Here is a 21,845-nt window from a genome sequence, read left to right as displayed (position 1 = left end):
TGAAACATCAACTTCACACATGAGCATTAGAACAAAACAGAATAAATAATGTGTAAACATCTTTACGAAGTAAATAACATGTTATTAATGCAAATTATATTTGAGGATAACAGTATTCCTCATCATAGTGAATGTAGCTGAGTATTAGAAAAGTCTACAACATAAGTCTTATCAGATGAACATATAAAGACAGGAAGAACATAAATACACAAGGGTACACAAACACATAGTGGGATAACACAAGGAAAGGGCAGGGTTTGTTTTACTGCAGTATTTTGCAAACAAAACTTTCTTTACTTCTCGGAGATCTCCCTTCGTTCTTCATTATTTCCAAAAAGTCCTATCTATACCTGCTTTCTGTACTTTTCTCATATAACCTCTCAGTGCATTTCTTCAAACTCATCGCAACTCATTCTCTTATATAGGTTACCCCCTCTTAAGCTAACTTAAATCTACTGAGCTCAGATGCTTAACTAAGGGACGAGGTAATGCAGCAGCACAAAACAATTTACACAAACAGCAATGATAAAAAAATGGAAATTGGCAAACAAAAGGCAGCAATATTACAACTATAACAAGAAAAATAAATCAGTAATAAAATTGGCTTAACCTAGTAATAAAAAGTGACATTCAGTAGCACTATGAATGGCAAACAGCCGCAGCAAATGCTATAACTTATACCTAAACATGACAAAGCTCAAGCAGAAAAAATGTTACACTAAAGACAACAATGCAGAAAAGGACAATGTCTATTCACATCTTAATGTCTATGCAGTTAAAGTGGTGCACCACAAAAACTAATGCTACAACAAATTACCAAGTACTTGAAAAGAAAATTATATATACAGTTACTGTTACTACTCCCTTCTTATTGTTCTTTCCTTTCCAAGTGCTCCTTTTTTTTTTTTTAAGAATGTGGATCATAAAATTATTATTTAACAGAACTGTTGACAGAAAGTTTTCACATTAGCAAATGCATTTACTTTTATTTTATAAAACCAATGCTGCAACACAGCTGGAAAACAGATATCAAATGAAATAAGCATTTATGTAAAAAGCATAAAAATATCATTCAATAGTGATGTGGCATTTCATAAGTTAGTAGAAATTCTATCAATTCTCGTAGAAAGACGCTTGTCATTATCGCCACCCCTTCTGTTTGTTCATAAAATTGACCCCCATATAGGAAGTATGTCGATGTCAGTACATGCCTGAACAGGTCAAGGAGAGCCCCATCGAACTTCTCTCCAATAAGCTCAAGTGATGGGTAGCCCTCTATCACCAGTGGTGGCCAACCTATTTATGGAAAGGTTTGAAGAGGAAGCACTCTCTTCAGCCAGATATCAACCCAAGTGCTTTTTTAGGTATGTGGATGATACCTTTGTCATCTGGCCCCATGGTAGAAGGAAGTTAGATGAGTTCCTGCTACATCTGAACTCTTGCCATCCGAACATTAAGTTCACAATGGAAATGGAGAAGGATGGAATACTTTCATTCTTGGATGTTCTGGTGAAGAGAAAGGGAGATGGCACATTTGGACACAGTGTGTACCGCAAACCTACGTACACTGACTTATACCTTCAAGCCAGCAGTTGCCACCATCCGGCACAGAAGAATGGAGTGCTCAAAACACTGGTCCACAGAGCACAAACTCTGTCAGATCCTGATAGTCTGGCCACAGAAATAGAACACTTACAATCAGTGTTCAGCAGGAATGGGTACTCCTCTAGAGATATCCAGAAGGCACTTCAACCTGCCAACCGGCCAAAGGATCCAGAAGAAGAACCAGAAGAGGCAAAGAAGATGGCATACTTGCCATATGCCGGACCCATCTCTACCAAGATCAGCAGGATTCTCCAGAAATATGACATCAGGAGCATATTTTGCCCACCCACAAAAATTGGGGCTATGCTGGGGACTGTAAAAGATGACCTGGGGCTACGCAAGCCAGGTATTTACAACATACCATGCCAGTGTGGGATGTCATACATTGGCCAGACCACCAGAACTGTGGACATCAGGTGTAAAGAACACCAGAGACATACCAGACTCAGACAGGCAACTAAATCAGCCATAGCAGAGCATTGTCTGGAACTTGGTCATTCAATGCATTACAATGACACCAAGATTGTGACACAGACCTCAAGATATTGGGACAGTGTCATTAAAGAAGCAATTGAGATTAAGGTCACAGACAATCTAATCAACCGTGACTCGGGATACCAAATCAACACTGCCTGGAATCCTGCGCTTGAGCTTGTGAAAACTCAACGCAGGACACTCCAGGATTCAGCAAGAAATATAAGTGGAGACCGAGGGAACAGCCGTGAGACAAGGTGTTGGACATTAGAGACCAGATCTGACACACCCCAGGTCATGAACTCGACTTCAGAAGACGGCCAGGCCGGGCGCGGACGGCGGAGGGAACACCGGCCACCAGAGAGGGACAATGTAGCCGCGTCTGGCGGGCCGGTCCGCATCATCAGAGTGTCTTCAACTTAGGAAATGTAGTGTTTACCAAGGAGGCATTTACTACTAACAGCAGATTTATATAAGGAAAGAAGGGACATCACGTTCATTCATATGTCAGCATGCAGGCGGTGGAGAAATCGGAATTACAAGAAGAGAGCTATACTTAGTACCTTAGCGAGTAAGTATCGCACTGGGCCGCTTATAACGGTCTCTGTCATCAGACGGGTCACCGAGGCTCCGGATGAGTGGATTTGCAGAGTCCCCAGCAGAACGATAAAGAAGTCTGGCCTGGCGTTGAAAACGAGCCAGAACATAGTCCTCTTGAGCTGCCTCGTGGAGAAAGCGAGATGGGAACGTGGCAGGAACATGAAAGATACGGCGGAGGGCCTTGTTTTGTAGCTGTTGAAGGCGATGAATATGCTTAGTCGCGGCGTTGCCCCAGACAGCGCTGGCGTAATCCATCACAGGGCGGATAAAGAGGCGGTAGACGAGAAGCCCGTTCCTCACGGAGAGAGCAGAACGCTCATTGAGGAGGGGGTACAAGGCCCCCAGACGTTGGTGCACTTTAAGGCGGACAGCCGCTGCCTGCCGTTGCCACGTCAGTTGACGGTCCATAATGACCCCCAGGTAGGTGGCGGCGTCGGTCCACTCAATGTCCACACCAAACAGGCGGATCGGCTGGACTTGCGGCGAGCGTCGTCTGGTGAAAATGACGGCCTGGCTCTTGAGGGCATTAAAGGAGACTAGCCATCTCGTCGCCCACGTCTCGAGGTCAGAGCATGCATCCTACAACCGACGGCGGAGAGCTGCTGGCCAGCGGCTACGGGTGTAGAGAAGGGTGTCGTCAGCGTACAGGGCCCTCTCGACGCGGGGAGACCGAGGGAGGTCCGACGTGTAGATGGAATACAACGTGGGGCCCAGGACAGAGCCCTGCGGAACGCCAGCCGTTATCAGCCGAGTCGAGGACAGGGCGTCGCCTATCCGCACCTGAAAGCGGCGTCCCTGCAAGTACGAGGCGAGGAGATGGACGATCTTCTTCGGGAAGCCCAAGTCCTTGAGTTTATACAGCAGCCCGCAATGCCACACACTATCAAACGCCTTCGAGACATCCAAGAAGATGGCGCCGCAGAACTCCCTATTGTTGAAGCCGAGGGTAATTTCCTCCACCACACGGATCAACTGGTGGCAGGTGGAATGCCCCTTCCGAAAGCCAAACTGTTCAGGCGGAAGAATGCGTCGGTGGTCCAGGAAGTCCCGTAAGCGGCGCAGCAGAAGCCTCTCGAAGACTTTGCTGAGGTGAGGCAGCAGGCTGATAGGCCTGTAGTTGCGAGGATCCTGACGGGGTTTACCCGGTTTAGGAACAGCCACAACAATCGCACGCCGCCAAGCTGTTGGGTAAGTGGACGTCCGGATGATGCTGGTGAAGATAGTGGCCAGTATCACGAAAGCGATGTGCGGCAATTCCTTCAGGACCCTCACAGGAATGTCGTCAGCACCCGGCGCCTTGGTCGACGATAAGGCAGCAACGGTGGACTTGATTTCCGCCGGAGTGATGGGAACGAGCAGATCGTCCTCCTCGCCAGTGTCTTCCGCCAAGTACGTGGCCATAGCCCCCTCCACGTGGTGAACATGCTGCAGATCGATGGGGTCATCGATGGGGCGAAAGTTCGCCTCAAAGACGTCGGCCAACGCGTTGGCCTTGTCTAAAGGTGCATAAGCGACGCCGGCAGGAACGTCCAGAGGAGGAACGGAGGCCTTCCGTTTGGTGAAAAACCTCACAGCGTCCCAGGAGTGGGCATCCGGTGTGAAGGAGGATAGCTGCGACGCCCATTGACGATTCTTATGTTCAATGATGGCGGACTTGATGGTCCGGCGGAGAAAGTTGACATGCCGCTTCAGGTGAGGGTCCCGTGTAAGCCGCCAGTCCTTGAACAGCCGATTTCGCTCACGGATGAGATCGAGGATGTCCGGCGGAAGACCAGGCCGCGGCGGTGGAGATCGTCGAGGGCGCGGCGTGGAAGAATCCAAAGCATTCCCCACAGCGGCGGTGAATTCATCAACCGCCCAGTCCACGTCGCGAGCGTCGTCCTCAGGGTGAAGATGAACAGAATTCGTGAGGCGGGCACGGAAACGGTCCCAGTCCGTCCTCTTGAGGTCCCGACGAACAGGCTGTGACGATGGGGTAACAGCAAGCCTGAAGAGGACAGGGACGTGATCGGAATTCAGCGCATGGATTGACTCCGCTGTGAGAAACTGCCGCAGCCCTTTGGTGATCGCAAAGTCCAGGACATCCGGAGCGCCCCTGGATGGAAAACAGGTGGGAGTGTCTGGCCCACAGGTATAGGCGTCCACCTGGTCCATTACGCGAAGAAGTCGCCGGCCATTATGCGTCGTGGTGATAGAGTTCCACGCGGCGTGCTTTGCATTGAGATCGCCTGCGATGAAGAGCCTGCCACGAACTTGGAGCAGCGCTCGGGCTTCACCCATGTTGAGAGGTCCACGTGGCGGACGATAGGCCGCGATGAAAGTCACGAGGCCGACAGAGGTCTCAACCGCGACCGCCGTCGTCTCAAAGGTCTGGAGCGGCGGCGTGGGTGCAGCATAGTGACGAATACTGGCTTTGACATAGATAGCAGTGCCGCCCCCAGCCGTCAGGCGGTCAGTACGGTAGCACCGGTAGTTAGCAATGTTGGCCCGGAGTGCAGGCTTTAGATGGGTCTCCGTGACAAGGCAGAGATCCACGTCATGGTCAAGAAGGAACTGCCGCAGGTCCAGGAGGTCGTGATAGAGGCCGTTGGCATTGTAAGTAACAATGCAGAGATCCTCCAGGCGTCTAATTCTGGCCATGCTGGGTAGAGGGTGCTTCGCTGGTTGCACGTAGTGCTCCTCGAACGGTCGCCTCAACCGCGGCTGCAATAGTAGCTGGGAGTGCGTGAATGGCCTTGGTCATCTCCGCAAGAGCAGCAAGCATCGTGTGAAGAAGAGTCTTCACGTCACAGTCGGCATCGAGGGGTTGACTCCCGGAGGGGTGCTGACGGCCAGCATCCGGAAGGCGACGCGGTGGTAACGCCGGAAAAGAAGTCTGCGACAGGTCCAAACCAGGAGCAAGAGCGGGGTTCTGAACCCCACCCCTGGCGACATCGGCAGCCGTGGGGCGCTGCAGGACATAGGCTCGGCGCCGCTCCATCAAGGTAGGCGGCTGTGCGCGAGAGTCTGCTGCCGCCCGTGTAGACGTTACGGTGTTCCTAGTGGTGCCTCGCGGTGAGCGGCGCTTGGCGTTCAACGGTGGTAACCCACGCTGGCGCCGACTGGCCTCCTTGTGCTTCGGACAAGCACGATAGTTGGCCGGGTGGTTCCCACCACAAAGGCCACACTTCGCAGGCTCCTGCCGAGGGTGAGTGCAGATCTTACTCTCGTGACCCCCGCCGCAACGGACACACATAGCCGGCATGGTGCAATGGCGAGCGACGTGGTTGAAGCCCTGGCAGCGATAACACTGCAGGACTCCACGTGATTTCCGAAGTTTCTCCACCGTCACAGCCAGGGCACAGAGCCTGGTCAGTTGGAAAATTTCACGATGGCGGTCCGTGTCAGGCAGCACGACGACCCGCAAACCCGACTTCTTGTTCGTGCCAGGAATCTTGTGGTAGTCCACGACGGTGGCCACGAAACCGAGCTCTTCAAGCGACTCCTTCACATAGTCATTTTGAAGGGAGTTGAGAATCCCGCGAATGACAACTGTCAGAACCGGTGGGCGCACCATCGGGAAAGTATAACAGGCGATACCCTGGGCGCCAACCATATCCATGACGGTCATGTAGTCGTCCGTGTGAGTCAGCGTCAGCTTCAGCTTATCCCCGCCGGCCTGCCTAGCGGTGAACGGCTGTTTGCAGTGCTGCTTAAGCCACTCGTACAACGTGCGATAATCTGCAGGATACTGTAAGACGATGGGCGGTATCCTCTGCTGTGGCGGCGGTGCAGGACGTAGCTGCTGTGGCGGTGGCTCCGGCGGCGCTGCCGCACCCGTTCCCTCGTCGCCTTCTTCCATAGCCTCAAACCGATTTTGCAGGGCAATCGCGTCATCAGAAACTTCCTGTCGATTTCGTGCCACTTTCTTCTTGGGAGGGCGGACAAACCCTTCCTCGTCGATTTGCGATGTTGAAGGACGTTGGCGCCCTTTTCCTCTCAAGCGTCTGTCACTCCGACGGAGGTTGGAAATAAACTGCTGTTCAGCGTCGTCCTCGACCGACGCGTCCGTGGAATATTCCGCTGCAAAGTCCAGTTCACGTGCCGTGGTCGTCAATAGATCGTTACCCGTCCTCCTTTGCCTGGTCGTCACCGGCGGAGTGACTGACGGGGCCGGCGGCGGGGCAAGCCCCACCGCACGGCGGTCAGTCCCCTCCTGAGCGCAGCTAACGTGGTCTGTGCGCGTCGACATCCCCGTAGCGACTGGTCTGGCGGGCGCGGACCTCAGATGGAACACACGACGCGGCGTGGACCGATTAGGGAGCGCCCAGCACGCAACAGAAGTGGAAACCGTAGTAACAGTCATGAGATAGAGTACCTAACATCTCAGATCGGGCCTGACACACCTCAAATGACAACCACAACCGTTGAGGACTGCCAAAACCGGCGCCGACGGCAGTCGGAACATCCGCGACTGGAGGGGTCCGTTGAAGCCGAGTCTGGCGGGCGCGGACCACAGATGGAACACTCGACTGGTCGCGGACCGATTAGGGAACGCCCAGCTCCTCCCAGGCATAAATACTGGACTCGATCGACCCAAGGACCAGTCTCAGGTAGCACCTGAAGAAGACAGCGAGGCAGGCTGTTGAAATATCGTGCGAGAACGACGCGAACATCCGGCTGGATTCCCGAATATCCAAGATGTCAACAGATCGCCGGGAAAGCATGAAGAATTACACACCGTGAATTCATTGTCCCAGGAAGGGGAAACTTTATTGACACATTCCTGGGGTCAGATACATCACATGATCACACTGACAGAACCAGAGACACATAGACACATGCAACAGAGTATGCACAATGTCGGCACTAGTACAGTGTATATCCACCTCTCGCAGCAATGCAGGCTGCTATTCTCCCATGGAGACGATCGTAGAGATGCTGGATGTAGTCCTGTGGAACGGCTTGCCATGCCATTTCCACCTGGCGCCTCAGTTGGACCAGCGTTCGTGCTGGACGTGCAGACCGCGTGAGACGACGCTTCATCCAGTCCCAAACATGCTCAATGGGGGACAGATCCGGTGATCTTGCTGGCCAGGGTAGTTGACTTACACCTTCTAGACCACGTTGGGTGGCACGGGATACATGCGAACGTGCATTGTCCTGTTGGAACAGCAAGTTCCCTTGCCGGTCTAGGAATGGTAGAACGATGGGTTCGATGACGGTTTGGATGTACCGTGCACTATTCAGTGTCCCCTCGACGATCAGCAGAGGTGTACGGCCAGTGTAGGAGATCGCTCCCCACACCATGATGCCGGGTGTTGGCCCTGTGTGCCTCGGTCGTATGCAGTCCTGATTGTGGCGCTCACCTGCACGGCGCCAAACACGCATACGAATATCATTGGCACCAAGGCAGAAGGGACTCTCATCGCTGAAGACGACACGTCTCCATTCGTCCCTCCAATCACGCCTGTCGCGACACCACTGGAGGCGGGCTGCACGATGTTGGGGCGTGAGCGGAAGACGGCCTAACGGTGTGCGGGACCGTAGCCCAGCTTCATGGAGACGGTTGCGAATGGTCCTCGCCGATACCCCAGGAGCAACAGTGTCCCTAATTTGCTGGGAAGTGGCGGTGCGGTCCCCTGCGGCACTGCACTGCGGTCTTGGCATGCATCCGTGCGTCGCTGCGGTCCGGACCCAGATCGACGGGCACGTGCACCTTCCGCCGACCACTGGCGACATCATCGATGTACTGTGGAGACCTCACGCCCCACGTGTTGAGCAATTCGGCGGTACGTCCACCCGGCCTCCCGCATGCCCACTATACGCCCTCGCTCAAAGTCCGTCAACTGCACATACGGTTCACGTCCACGCTGTGGCGGCATGCTACCAGTGTTAAAGACTGCGATGGAGCTCCGTGTGCCACGGCAAATTGGCTGACACTGACGGCGGCGGTGCACAAATGCTGCGCAGTTAGCGCCATTCGACGGCCAACACCACGGTTCCTGGTGTGTCCGCTGTGCCGTGCGTGTGATCATTGCTTGTACAGCCCTATCGCAGTGTCCGGAGCAAGTATGGTGGGTCTGACACACCGGTGTCAATGTGTTCTTTTTTCCATTTCCAGGAGTGTATATTCGTCGTCACTTCTTCAATATGTCATCATAACAGATACGTAGCATAACCAAATATCTCATATAGCATCAGCTTAAACATACCTCAGCAGCATAATTCACATCGTCGTCGTAATATCATAAAACCTCAGCCTAATCTCAAAATCGTCGTAGCTTCCTCCAATAATTTCAAAACCTAAAAAAATTCTCTGCTCATGTCAAAAGTGTCATCTGCCTCAAACGTACTTTAAAAATCATGATCCCATACCAAATACATCATTCAGAGCTCTCATAGTATCACAATGGTTCCGAAGAAATATGAACAGTTCACAAAGTACAGACCAAATACAATTTCATAAGTGTTAAATTATCCAACTGTGTAGTTACGTAAACATCTGTCACTGATGTAGTAAAAAAATGTTTGTCTCTCAATTAAATGATCAGATAGCTGTGTAATTTATGTGTTACAGAAACATGGTACCGACGTGTTAAGTTGTATAAGCAAATACCATATTAGCTAGGGCTCCTTTTGCTTGCGAAACACATGGTACACAATGTAAGCGTGTACCCCCCTGAGGGTTAATGTAATTATGTCCTCAGATGTTACAGATTACAGCAATGGAATGAAATGTATCACGGAATACCTTTGTATCATTGTATTCCAAATATCTTTAAAAATAAATGTTTTAAGTACAAAATTAGTCACTCAAATACGCGTACTGTAGCGCTAAACTGTGCGTCGTGTTGTAAGATAATCTCTGTGGAAGTGTCGTAGTTATCGTCCTCCGAAAGCTAAGTTCTACAGAAGTCAATGTACTTACCTCATGATAAACAAAACTGAAATGCTTTGCGTATAGATATCATAGTTACTACGCTTATTGCCGTGATGAAGTAAGTACTGTACTGTAACGTATTGTTGTGCTACAGAAAAGGCTGTCTCATTCTAGCTATACCACCAAGTTACTACTAAAACATGTTTTACTTTCCAGAATAATACAGAAAAACTGTGCAGATATAAAACAGATACAGTGCAAAAGCAACATTGTAAATTGTCACTCATTAGTAGCGTTGTGATAAAATCGTGTAGCTGTCACATTAACTAACCACTGAGTTATCTGGTATCTCACAGAAAGTACTTTAAATCCAGAATTTATTTTCAAGTAAACCAAAATGTTGCATTAAAATCTCATTAACAGTATATGTTCTAAGTATGTAAGCCTTATAGTCGTTATGTAATCGTGAAACTAACAAGTAAGAATGTACAAATAACAACACTGTGTTGTCTGTTCACAATAACAATGCATTCGTAATTTCTGTTTAAATAAGTTCTCTTGGTTCTTGACTGGATATTTATCTTCAAACATTGTTGCATGTTGACAGATTCTAAGTCTGGCAAAGCATACTGGTAATGTGAAGTGAACAGCCTTATGGCAAAGACAAAGTTAAAAGGCAGATTATCTTTCAATAAACGGTTTTACATGTGAAATGTAGTACAATCCTTTACTCTTCCTAGGGCTCAGTGTTAACTTGAACGCAATTATCATGCGGTATACGTCGGTAAAGAATACTGGAATTTTTCTCAAGGTTAGCGTCTATGTTATTTTTGTCTGAGCCAGCCGGCGCACGCGCGCCGTTATTGGGATTAGGAGACCTAACTTCTACAAATTCACCTTGCCGAGAGGGTCCAGCTCTGTTTGAAGCTCACCAGTTCTGATGCAATTCAGGCCTGTCGTTACGATCATATCGTCTGTCGTCATGTCGGTCATTTCTGTAATTTCTTTCTTGTCGGTCACGTGGTGGAGAATTTCTCCGTGAATCGTAACTGCGCGCTGGACCGTTGCGTCTGAAGTTATTCCGTCTCCCTTGATAATAATTATTTTGGTTCCCGTATTGTCTGTTTCTCTGATTGTCTCTGTGATAGTCATTACCGCGGAGAGACGACCTTTCCCTGTAATTATTACTACTCTGCCAACGGTTGTCACACGGGTGGTGTCTGTTTTGTTCACGATTTGCGTTGTAAGAATACCCTTGTCGTGTCCAGTTATGTCTTTCATCGCGGAATTGCGACGGATATGACCTGTAATTGTTGTGCTTCTGTTTTCGCGTTCCGCGATTGTCAGTGTCAATTTCCAGTTCTTGTAACAGTCTCTGAAAAGCTTCAATGTCGTCTTTGCATTATCCTGCTAAAATAATCTGTCGTAAATGTTCAGGTATTTTGATTAAGCAAATGCGGATGAGTTCTGAGGTGCTGTATGGGTTTGAAACATACTGATTCTTATGTAACATGTCTTCGAAATATTTTACAAGGCTGGAAAATTCAGATTGTTCGAAATGTTTTATCATTATGATGCTATGTTTTACTCGGTCTTGTGTAGCTTGAGACCAATATGCTGAGAGGAAGGCATGATAAAATTCTCCTTCGCTGTGACAATCGTGAATGACCGATCGCATTCTTACAGCTGGTTCATTCTCTAAGTAGCCACACATAAATTCTAATCTGTGTTCTAATGACCAGTTGGGAGGAAAACAATGAGAGAATTGATGGAGCCACGCTTGTGGATGAATGTCGTTGCCAGAATTCTTAAATGTTTTGAATTTACGTGTAGTAATGAACAGCTTATAGTCAAAATCATCATGTCGGCGAGTCGCATGTCGGTCATTGTGACGTCGTTTCGGCGGTTCCATCTCAAAATTCGGTGTACCTTGCCAATTTATTTCGTAATTTCCGAAGTGCCCTGTGTTATTATTTTGTGGGTGTTCCGCATTTCTATGTCCCTCTTCCCGTATTGGAGCGCGAGTGTCCTCTGAAATACGTAATTATTGTATTACCTGTGTCAGCTGATCTTGTACTTCCCGGATTTCTCTTCGGTGTTGCGTACTAATTTGATTCAGACTTTGTTTGAATTTCCTAATTTGTTCGCACTCTTCTGTGTCATTAAGGACTACCGGTTTTGTGTCATTCAGATTATCATCTACCTTCGTAGATAAATTAGTGAACTGATCCGAAAGTTCGGCTACTTTCTCCGATAGTGAACACATTTCCTCAGTGTGTTTTTTTCTGAACCAAGTTTCAGAGTGTCCATTTGTGTTGAAATCGAATCTACTGTGTCCTTTAAGTTTTCCTGAGTTCGTGCAAGTTGCGTAACCGAATCGGTGGATGCTACTGAGTCCATTTTAGCTTGCAAGGTGTCGTGATTTTCACGAACAACAGTTTCCAATTCTTTTATGGATGCTTCGTGATTCTGTAATACGTTTTCATGCCGCGAAAAAATTGGTTGAAAATGCTCACAAATTTGTGTTTTTACGTCATTACAGATTTTTTGACATTTCAATTCAATGTTATGTAACTCAGTAGTTAAATCTTCACGTGTTTGTTCAAGTGTGGTGTCTAACGTCCGAAGATTTTGTTCCATTGTGTCTAACTTTTGAAGATTATGTTCCATTGTGTCCAACTGTTGCTGTGTTTGTCTCTGATTTTGTTCCATTGTGTCTAACTTTTGAAGCTTTTGTCCCATTTGTTGCATTAATTGTAATAACAGTGCACTGGTGTCTGAAACATGTTCCTTAGTGCTATTCGGCAATGTATTTGAACCGGCAATATTCGCAGTTTGAAAAACAGAAAATGTGTCTTGACTTATTTGAGAAACCGGTGAGGACGCAAAACCTGAATCTACAGTATTTGCAAGAATGTGTCCTGTCATTTCGGAATCCTGAGGCGAGCTGTTGCCAACCGATCGATCGATAATTGTTCCCTGTTCACTACTTGTTTCACTGTCTACACCGCTGTTTGCAGCCCGCTCCATTTCCCTATGTACAATTACCAAATTACTACTTTGAACATTAGTTAATTCATTACATGGTGGCGCTAACATACTGCTTTCGTCTTCACTGTCATTTCTCAGTTTACTTTGGAGCCTAGTATTACGTTTTTCACACGCCATTATAGTCACAATATTTCACATGATAATACAGAAAAGCATAATTTGAAGAGCAAAAATAAGAGAACACATTAACATAGCACTGAAAATAATAACTAGTTAATTGCAAGTGCAGATGCGAAATACTTGCTGCAAATCTACATGCAAACCAAAACTGTTTACTGTACAAAAATGAAAGACTGCAACTACAAAGGAAATTCTCTCTGTGATTACGCGCTAGCAATAAACAAAAGCTACACTAATTACACAAACTACAAGAAAAAAATCAGAAGATTCCAGTGAGGTATCCTGGCAGGGTCGCCATATGAAACGTCCCCTTAGAAAAATTGTACAAGACTGGTCTATATGAAACATCCCCTTTGAAAAAATATACGTGACTGTGCTTAAACTGACACACAATATTTTTATCGCAATGCAATCTGACTTCCAAAAATCCCTACGAAAGACTGGCCCTGACTAACATTAACCTATACGTTTCACAAATCACTTACCTCACAAAAATCTTCGCTACTCAAGCTATTGCAATACAGCGAGCGCCACTACTGTCAGCTAAATAAAAGATTCAAACTACATAAGGCACTAACTACTGATAGGTACAGTTAGCAAATGAAAGATTTTAATAGAGAACAAACAATGTATTTACCTTAGTAGTCATAATATATATATCACTTCATGACACCAACTCTTACAAATTTCAAAACTCCGCCATCTCTCTACCCACGTCCACCACTGCTGGCGGCTCACCTCCAACTGCGCAACGCTACGCGCTGTTAGCATCCAGCTGCCGCTGCCCAACACTACAATGGCAGACAACAATGCAAACCAGCCACAGACTGCACACGGCACAGACAGTGATTTTTATACAGAGCGCTATGTGGCGGCGGCGTTACCAATAAAAAAACCTAAACAGCCTACTTACAGACCTTGTCGACATTCATCATGACCAACTTTTTGAGAAAGCACCAAACTGTAGCCGTGTTCTTCGATTTGGAGAAGGCTTATGATACCTGTTGGAGAGGAGGTATCCTCCGCACTATGATCAGGTGGGGTCTACACGGTCGCCTGCCCCTTTTTATTGATTCCTTTTTAACAGATCGAAAGTTTAGGGTACGTGTGGGTTCCGTATTGTCCGACGTCTTCCTCCAGGAGAACGGAGTGCCCTTTTTGCCATAGCGATCAATCCAATTATGGATTGCATTCCACCTAATGTCTCAGGCTCTCTTTTTGTCGATGACTTCGTGATCTACTGCAGTGCCCAGAGAACATGCCTCCTGGAGCGCTGCCTTCAGCGTTGTCTTGACAGCCTATACTCATGCAGTGTGGCTAATGGCTTCCGGTTCTCTAAAGAGAAGACAGTTTGCATCAACTTTTTGCGATATAAAGCGTTCCTTCCGCCATCCTTACATCTCGGTCCCGTTGTTCTCCCATTCGTGGAAACAACTAAGTTTCTAGGGCTCACACTGCACAGGAAACTTTGTTGGTCTCCGCACGTCTCTTATTTGGCTGCCCGTTGTACACGTTCCCTTAATGTCCTCACAGTCCTTAGTGGTTCATCTTGGGGAGCGGACCGCACTGTCCTACTTCGCTTATATCGGTCCATAGTCCGATCAAAGCTGGATTATGGGAGCCTCGTCTACTCGTCTGCTCGGCCATCTCTCTTACGCCGTCTCAACTCCATCCACCATCGGGGGTTACGTCTTGCGACCAGAGCATTCTACACTAGTCCCGTCGAGAGTCTTTATGCTGAAGCTGCCGAATTACCATTGACCTACCGGCGCGGCGTACTGCTTTGTCGGTACGCCTGCCAGCTGTTGTCATTGCCCGACCACCCCTCTTGTCAGTCCTTCTTCAGTATGGGTTGTACGTGTCTGCCCTGCTGCCCGCTGGAGTCCGCTTTCGTCGCCTGCTTCGACAATTGGATTTTGCCCTCCCTACCACCTTCAGAGTGGGTGAGAGCCCGACACCACCTCGGCTCCAGGCTTCATATTCATCTCGACCTCAGCTCGCTCCCGAAGGAGGGTACTCCGGCTGCAGTGTATTGCTCATGGTTTGTCGAACTTCGTGCTCGACTTGCCAGTCACACCTTTATTTACACTGATGGCTCCAAAACTGACGATTGTGTCGGCTGTGCCTTTGTCGTCGAGGCCGTCACCTTTAAATACCGGCTCCTCGACCAGTGTTCCATCTTTACGGCCGAGCTTTTTGGTCTCCATCAGGCCGTTCAGTATGCCCGCCGCTACCGCCATTCATCGTATATACTCTGCTCTGATTCACTCAGCGCTTTCACAGCCTTGGAGCTCCATATCCGGTCCATCCCTTGGTGCAACGAATCCAGCAGTCCCTCCATTCTTTTGCTGATGATGGCCCTCCTGTCAGCTTTCTGTGGGTTCCCGGCCATGTAGGAGTGCCTGGGAATGAGGCTGCTGATGCTGCAGCCAAGGCTGCAGTCCTCCTGCCTCGGCCAGCCTCCCATTGTGTCTTGTCATCTGACATTAGTGGGGTTGTTTGTAAGAGCTTGTGTCATTGTGGTGGGATACTTGGTTCTCACTTCAAGGAAACAAGCTCCGGGCCGTGAAACCGTTCCCAACTGCTTGGACGACTTCCTCCCGACCATCTCGGCGAGAGGTTCTTCTGGCCAGGTTGCGGATTGGGCATTGCCGGTTTAGCCACCACTACCTGCTCTCGGGTGACCCAGCCCCGCAGTGCCCTTGTGGTCATGCATTGACGGTGCGCCATGTTTTATTGTCGTGTCCCCATTTTAGTCAATCTCGTGTTGTCCTGTCTCTGCCATCTACTTTACAGGATATTTTAGCTGCTGACGCTCGAACGGCTGCTCGTGTTCGTTTTATTACTTTGACTGGCTTGTCCAAAGACATCTAACTCTTTCACTTATTTTATCTGCATATTTGTAAGAACTTTCTGGTGTCCCCCCCCCCCCCCCCTCTCCCCTTGAGTTTTACTAGATTCTATGTGCTCTTACAATTGTGACTGGGCGCTAATGATCTCAGTAGTTGAGCGCCCTTAACCCCCCCCCCCCCCCCCCAAAAAAAAAGATAGTAATGTTGCTTGTCAGAGAGTCTGTGTATTTTCACTTTGCGCTGAAGGTTGGTTATCCTGACTTTTGTTCTCATTGGATGTATGACTAATGTCCTATCGTTGAGTCTTAGCGTACATTTACCTTCAGCTAGATCGATAACGGCACGATCTTTTTTTAGGAAGTCCATTCCTAACAAACATGGAACAGACAAGTTCTTAACTACTAAAAATGTGCACTGTATACAGTCGGATTCAAATTGTATCGGTGCTTGTACTTGCAGGCTAACCAGGAAGCCCACTGCTCCGGATACAGTACATCTTTTTACAGGGAGTGAAGGAATTTTTGTTACATAGCACACCTTTTTGTATACACACATAGACAAAGCACTGATGTTTGCACCTGTGTCGATAGTTGCAATGGAAGGTATATCAGAGATGTGAATCAGAGTTGACGCCTGGACTTGAGTCTCCCACAGGTCGTCGTTGTCGTGTGTGTTCTTTCCGTCTAATAGGTCGTGCCATAAGTCGCTGTCTTCTTCGTATCTAATTACGTTGATATGTCCTTTAATGAAGTTGCCCCCCAAATGATCCGCAGCTTTTTCGCGGAGGCGTAAAGAAGCTGCTACTGGTTTTCCATCTTGGTTGGAAATTAACTTTCAGTTATTTTTAACTGATTAGTATTCTATGTCATATTTGGTTGGAAATTTGTGTTCGTATTCCATACGAACTGTGTCAGTTAGTTGCGGGTCATTTGATATCGAGTTTGTGTCTTGATTCGCCTGTGTGTAGAAAATCGTCGGGTTTCCTTGGTTATTGTAACTGCCGGTATTCGGAAAAGCATGTGACGGAATGTTTTGATTATTGTTCCCTATCTGTTGATTAGGTTGGTGCGGAAATGTCGCATTCTGAGGTTGTGGATAATTCATTTGGTGTGAGGGAGTGAAGTTACTTTGCTGATTAAACTGTTGTGGCCTGTTATAATTGTTCCATTTTCTTCCTTCGTGGCGATTGCCATTGTGTTTTCTGTTGTTCTGATACTGGTAATTACCGTTGTGATTTAACCGTGAATTACCGTACAGTCACTGTGTGTTTTGATAAATCGGGTTGTATCTATTTTGATTTTGGTATTTGGCATATGGTTTCTCGTTGCGACGATTGAAATTCTTATGATTACTGTAAGGCTGCAGGTTTGGTTTTCCGGTATGTTGTTATGACATTCCGTTGGCACTGTTTATCGTGCGCTGTCGTGGAGCCTGCGGTCCATTGTTGTAGTTATTCCACGCACTGGCAAGCACGTCCTAGTACTCACATCCAAGTTGTCAAGAACGGAAAGGAAAGCTTCTTGGTCATCTTCGCTTATAATGACTAATTTTTCCCTTATTGCCACTGGAAGTTTTGACATTAAGATCATATGACATCTTTGGTTGAAATGGGCCTGTCCCAACACTGAATTTTACGCAGGTATTTTTCGAAATAACGCTTCAGACCTCCTCATTTGGCATTGAAAGGTTCGGCGTTATAGACCTCTCTTCGAAGTCTTTGTGGAATACCTGAACTCCAGAATTTATTCAAAAAGTGTCTTCCGAAATCTGCATATCTGCGACATTTGTCTATTATTTCTGTACCCCAGAGTAATCCTTCTCCGCGTACATAACCTAATGTGAACTGTGTTCGCTGTTTGTCATTCCATGATTCGGGAAAGGCAATTGAGAATGATTTTAGAAATGCCATTGGATGTATATTCCGTTTATCAGGTATAAATGGCTGGAAAACTCAATGTTTCAAAACACTCTCATCTCGCATTAGTTCGACAAGTGTCAGCATATTATTTGCTGTTGATGAGAATTGCACATGATATTCTGAATATTACCGAAAATCTGGTTCTGGCGTCAGCGAATAGTCGCTTTGATTATCGCCTTGCAATTCGTTGACTTGTTTCTTAACCTGATCGATGTCATTGGTCAGCTGTTTCTTCTATTCTGGAAGATTATGGCTGAATGCTCGTCTGATTTCGCCTAGATCAGTGGTTAGAGTTTCATCAGAAATTCCGGCAGCAGCCAAAATTTCTATTGTGGCAGATTTAATTGCGCCTTCCATTTCGGATTGTACCTTACTCTGTATGTACTGTTCTTTAGATTGTATCCACACCTCAAATTCCCTATTAAGTTTAGTGCTCATGCTTGCGCTGACATCTTTGATCATTTTGGCAATATTGGCATCTGATATACACTGGGCAAGGTTTTCAACTCGTTCGCCAATGTTACTGACACGTTCTGTCAATTGACATGCTCTCTTTGAATCATCACTGCGATGCTTCAAAGAGTCACTCACAGTTGATTTACATACGCCTGCGAATCCGTAAACTTTCTACCAATATTGGCATTGGTGGATTCCACCACGGAGAGAAGACTGTCAATTTTGGCATTTACGCTTGCGCTTAGCCCGCTTGCATACGCAGTGGTAATGGCTTTAATTTTCTCTTCCATGGTGTGATTCTAACTTTTGATTTGGGCTTGGATGTCGGTGATAGCGAAATTTATGTTAGTCATGCGCACTTGAGTATCTTCTGTTCTCAATTCTAAATTGTTCTGTTTTGCTCCTGCAAACCTGGCATCGACATCCGTTATTTGAACTCCAAGATAACCCTTGTAAGCCTCAAGATTGCCTTTTTTATTCTCTATCTGTCCCATTCGAGTGTCAAGATAACTCATGTGTGTTTCAAGACTCGTTTTCATGTCACGGAACAATTTTAGCACATCTGTTAGCGCTGATTCATCGCGTACTACTTCATCGTCCTTTAGTCGTTCACTACGTGATTCAGGTTTGTTTACACCTGTTCGCGATATAAGGTGTCTGTGTTACTCATCTGCCATCTTAGATTTAGCGTACTTACACCACACGAGACAGGATATTTTATGATTATGATTTTCAATTGCCAGGTGCGCGAATGTTTTCGCGTCCTGATTTCTAACATATTGCTTCCACGTAGTGAACAGTTGAAACTCTAACACCGGAGAGACAAAATAAATGAAAAGCACTTTTGCAGCACTGAAACTGGTGCAGATAGCATCCATTGTGATTCACCAAAGTTTACAACAATGGAAATTTTTACAAAATTATTTCCAACTATTTTAACCTAAATGATGTGAAAGAGACTGTTCTAACTGAAAACAGGAAACGGAAATTTGGAATTCAGAGAGCGACCGGAAAAGGAATAAAGCGTGGAGAATGAATTCTCATTATCCGATTGAAAACTTGGTACACAAAGCCTTAAACGGGATCAAAAGTCGTACTCAATTTCGTTGTCTTGAGCGCTGCAATTTACGGCTGTTGTGGTTTCGTACTGGGAATTTTTTTTTTCTTTTACAGATTTTTCTGCGTATCGCTTCCAAATCTCCCCCAGTTGGTTGCGTGAAAAATTAAAACAACAGATTAGTTTTTCGGGCGCCACATCCGGTGTTATAGATGTTGCTATTCACACACATTAAATCAAATATAACAGTAATGATGATAATGTCTGGCAGTGTTTGCCTACAAGATAAAGAATGCAACCTATAACACTGTATTGCGTACTCACAGCAGTTCTGCTTTGCCCTTTTTGGTAGGACTTTGACAAAGAGAAAAATTAATCTATGATCGCCGATGTGTAGGTTCTCGATTGTGTTCAGGAGACGTAAAGTTTGATTACGGTTTCATGACTGACTTTTGACGCGGATTACCTTCACGCAATCAGAATCTTCGATGAAAATACCTAAGGGACCTATTTGAATAATAAAAAATGGAAATGAGTGCAAAACAGTGAAATTTTGTAAAAAGTTACAAGATTGAAAGTACCTGGGTGTTAAAATTACGAACAACTTCAGTTGGAAGGACCACATAGATAATATTGTCGGGAAGGCGAGCCAAAGGTTGCGTTTCATTGGCAGGACACTTAGAAGATGCAACAAGTCCACTAAAGAGACAGCTTACACTACACTCGTTCGTCCTCTGTTAGAATATTGCTGCGCGGTGTGGTATCCTTACCAGGTGGGATTGACGGAGGACATCGAAAGGGTGCAAAAAAGGGCAGCTCGTTTTGTATTATCACGTTATAGGGGAGAGAGTGTGGCAGAAATGATACACGAGTTGGGATGGAAGTCATTACAGCATAGACGTTTTTCATCGCGGCGAGACCTTTTTACGAAATTTCAGTCACCAACTTTCTCTTCCGAATGCGAAAATATTTTGTTGAGCCCAACCTACATAGGTAGGAATGATCATCAAAATAAAATAAGAGAAACCAGAGCTCGAACAGAAAGGTTTAGGTGTTCGTTTTTCCCGCTCGCTGTTCGAGAGTGGAATAGTAGAGAGATAGTATGATTGTGGTTCGATGAACCCTCTGCCAAGCACTTAAATGTGAATTGCAGAGTAGTCATGTAGATGGAGATGAACACATTAATGCTCTTCCAAATACAGTCGAGATACCGCGATGAAGTGTGAACCCGTAACAAAGCTTACATACATTGAAAAATCATGGTGTGTTTAAATAATAGAATAAGCAGATATTTTCTGTAAAGGGAAGCATCAATATATTCTCATAGAACCAAGGCGTTACACTAATAGACATTAACAAATATACAATGAATACAAAGCTTATATTTTTATGTTTCTCTCATACATGGAGCAGTCCAACAATCGCTGCTTTTGTCTGTCCGAGATTTCTTAAAAATTAAATGTTCTGGCGTGCGCGTATTACTTTTTAGCGTCACACAGTTTGCCGAAGCGTTTTGCTTGGTGATTTACATGGTGTTTGACACTAAATAAAATATAACTTGTAGCGGTGCTACACAACAGGTCTTAAACAAGTCAGCGACCAAACGTAAATAGGTAATGAAGTCTCTAGAATATTTCTTAAAAAATGATGGATTGTTCTTTCACATATTCCGCAGCTTGTTGCTATCGAGCGCTGTGGCAATGATTTAAATATCTGCGCCCAGCGGGTCACAATGTGTGTTTGAAGTACACTCCTGGAAATGGAATAAAGAACACATTGATACCGGTGTGTCAGACCCACCATACTTGCTCCGGACACTGCGATAGGGCTGTACAAGCAATGATCACACGCACGGCACAGCGGACACACCAGGAACCGCGGTGTTGGCCGTCGAATGGCGCTAGCTGCGCAGCATTTGTGCACCGCCGCCGTCAGTGTCAGCCAGTTTGCTGTGGCATACGGAGCTCCATCGCAGTCTTTAACACTGGTAGCATGCCGCCACAGCGTGGACGTGAACCGTATGTGCAGTTGACGGACTTTGAGCGAGGGCGTATAGTGGGCACGCGGGAGGCCGGGTGGACGTACCGCCGAATTGCTCAACACGTGGGGCGTGAGGTCTCCACAGTACATCGATGTTGTCGCCAGTGGTCGGCGGAAGGTGCACGTGCCCGTCGACCTGGGACCGGACCGCAGCGACGCACGGATGCACGCCAAGACCGCAGGATCCTACTCAGTGCCGTAGGGGACCTCACCGCCACTTCCCAGCAAATTAGGGACACTGTTGCTCCTGGGGTATCGGCTAGGACCATTCGCAACCGTCTCCATGAAGCTGGGCTACGGTCCCGCACACCGTTAGGCCGTCTTCCGCTCACGCCCCAACATCGTGCAGCCCGCCTCCAGTGGTGTCGCGACAGGCGTGAATGGAGGGACGAATGGAGACGTGTCGTCTTCAGCGATGAGAGTCGCTTCTGCCTCGGTGCCAATGATGGTCGTATGCGTGTTTGGCGCCGTGCAGGTGAGCGCCACAATCAGGACTGCATACGACCGAGGCACACAGGTCCAACACCCGGCATCGTGGTGTGGGGAGCGATCTCCTACACTGGCCGTACACCTCTGGTGATCGTCGAGGGGACACTGAATAGTGCACGGTACATCCAAACCGTCATCGATCCCCTCGTTCTACCATTCCTAGACCGGCAAGGGAACTTGCTGTTCCAACAGGACAATGCACGTCCGCATGTATCCCGTGCCACCCAACGTGCTCTAGAAGGTGTAAGTCAACTACCCTGGCCAGCAAGATCTCCGGATCAGTCCCCCATTGAGCATATTTGGGACTGGATGAAGCGTCGT

The sequence above is a fragment of the Schistocerca gregaria genome, chromosome 8, assembly GCF_023897955.1.
Source record: "Schistocerca gregaria isolate iqSchGreg1 chromosome 8, iqSchGreg1.2, whole genome shotgun sequence".
Taxonomy (NCBI): Eukaryota; Metazoa; Arthropoda; class Insecta; order Orthoptera; family Acrididae; genus Schistocerca; species Schistocerca gregaria.
The sequence above is the reverse complement of the archived record's forward strand: the minus strand, read 5'-3'. Positions refer to the sequence as shown.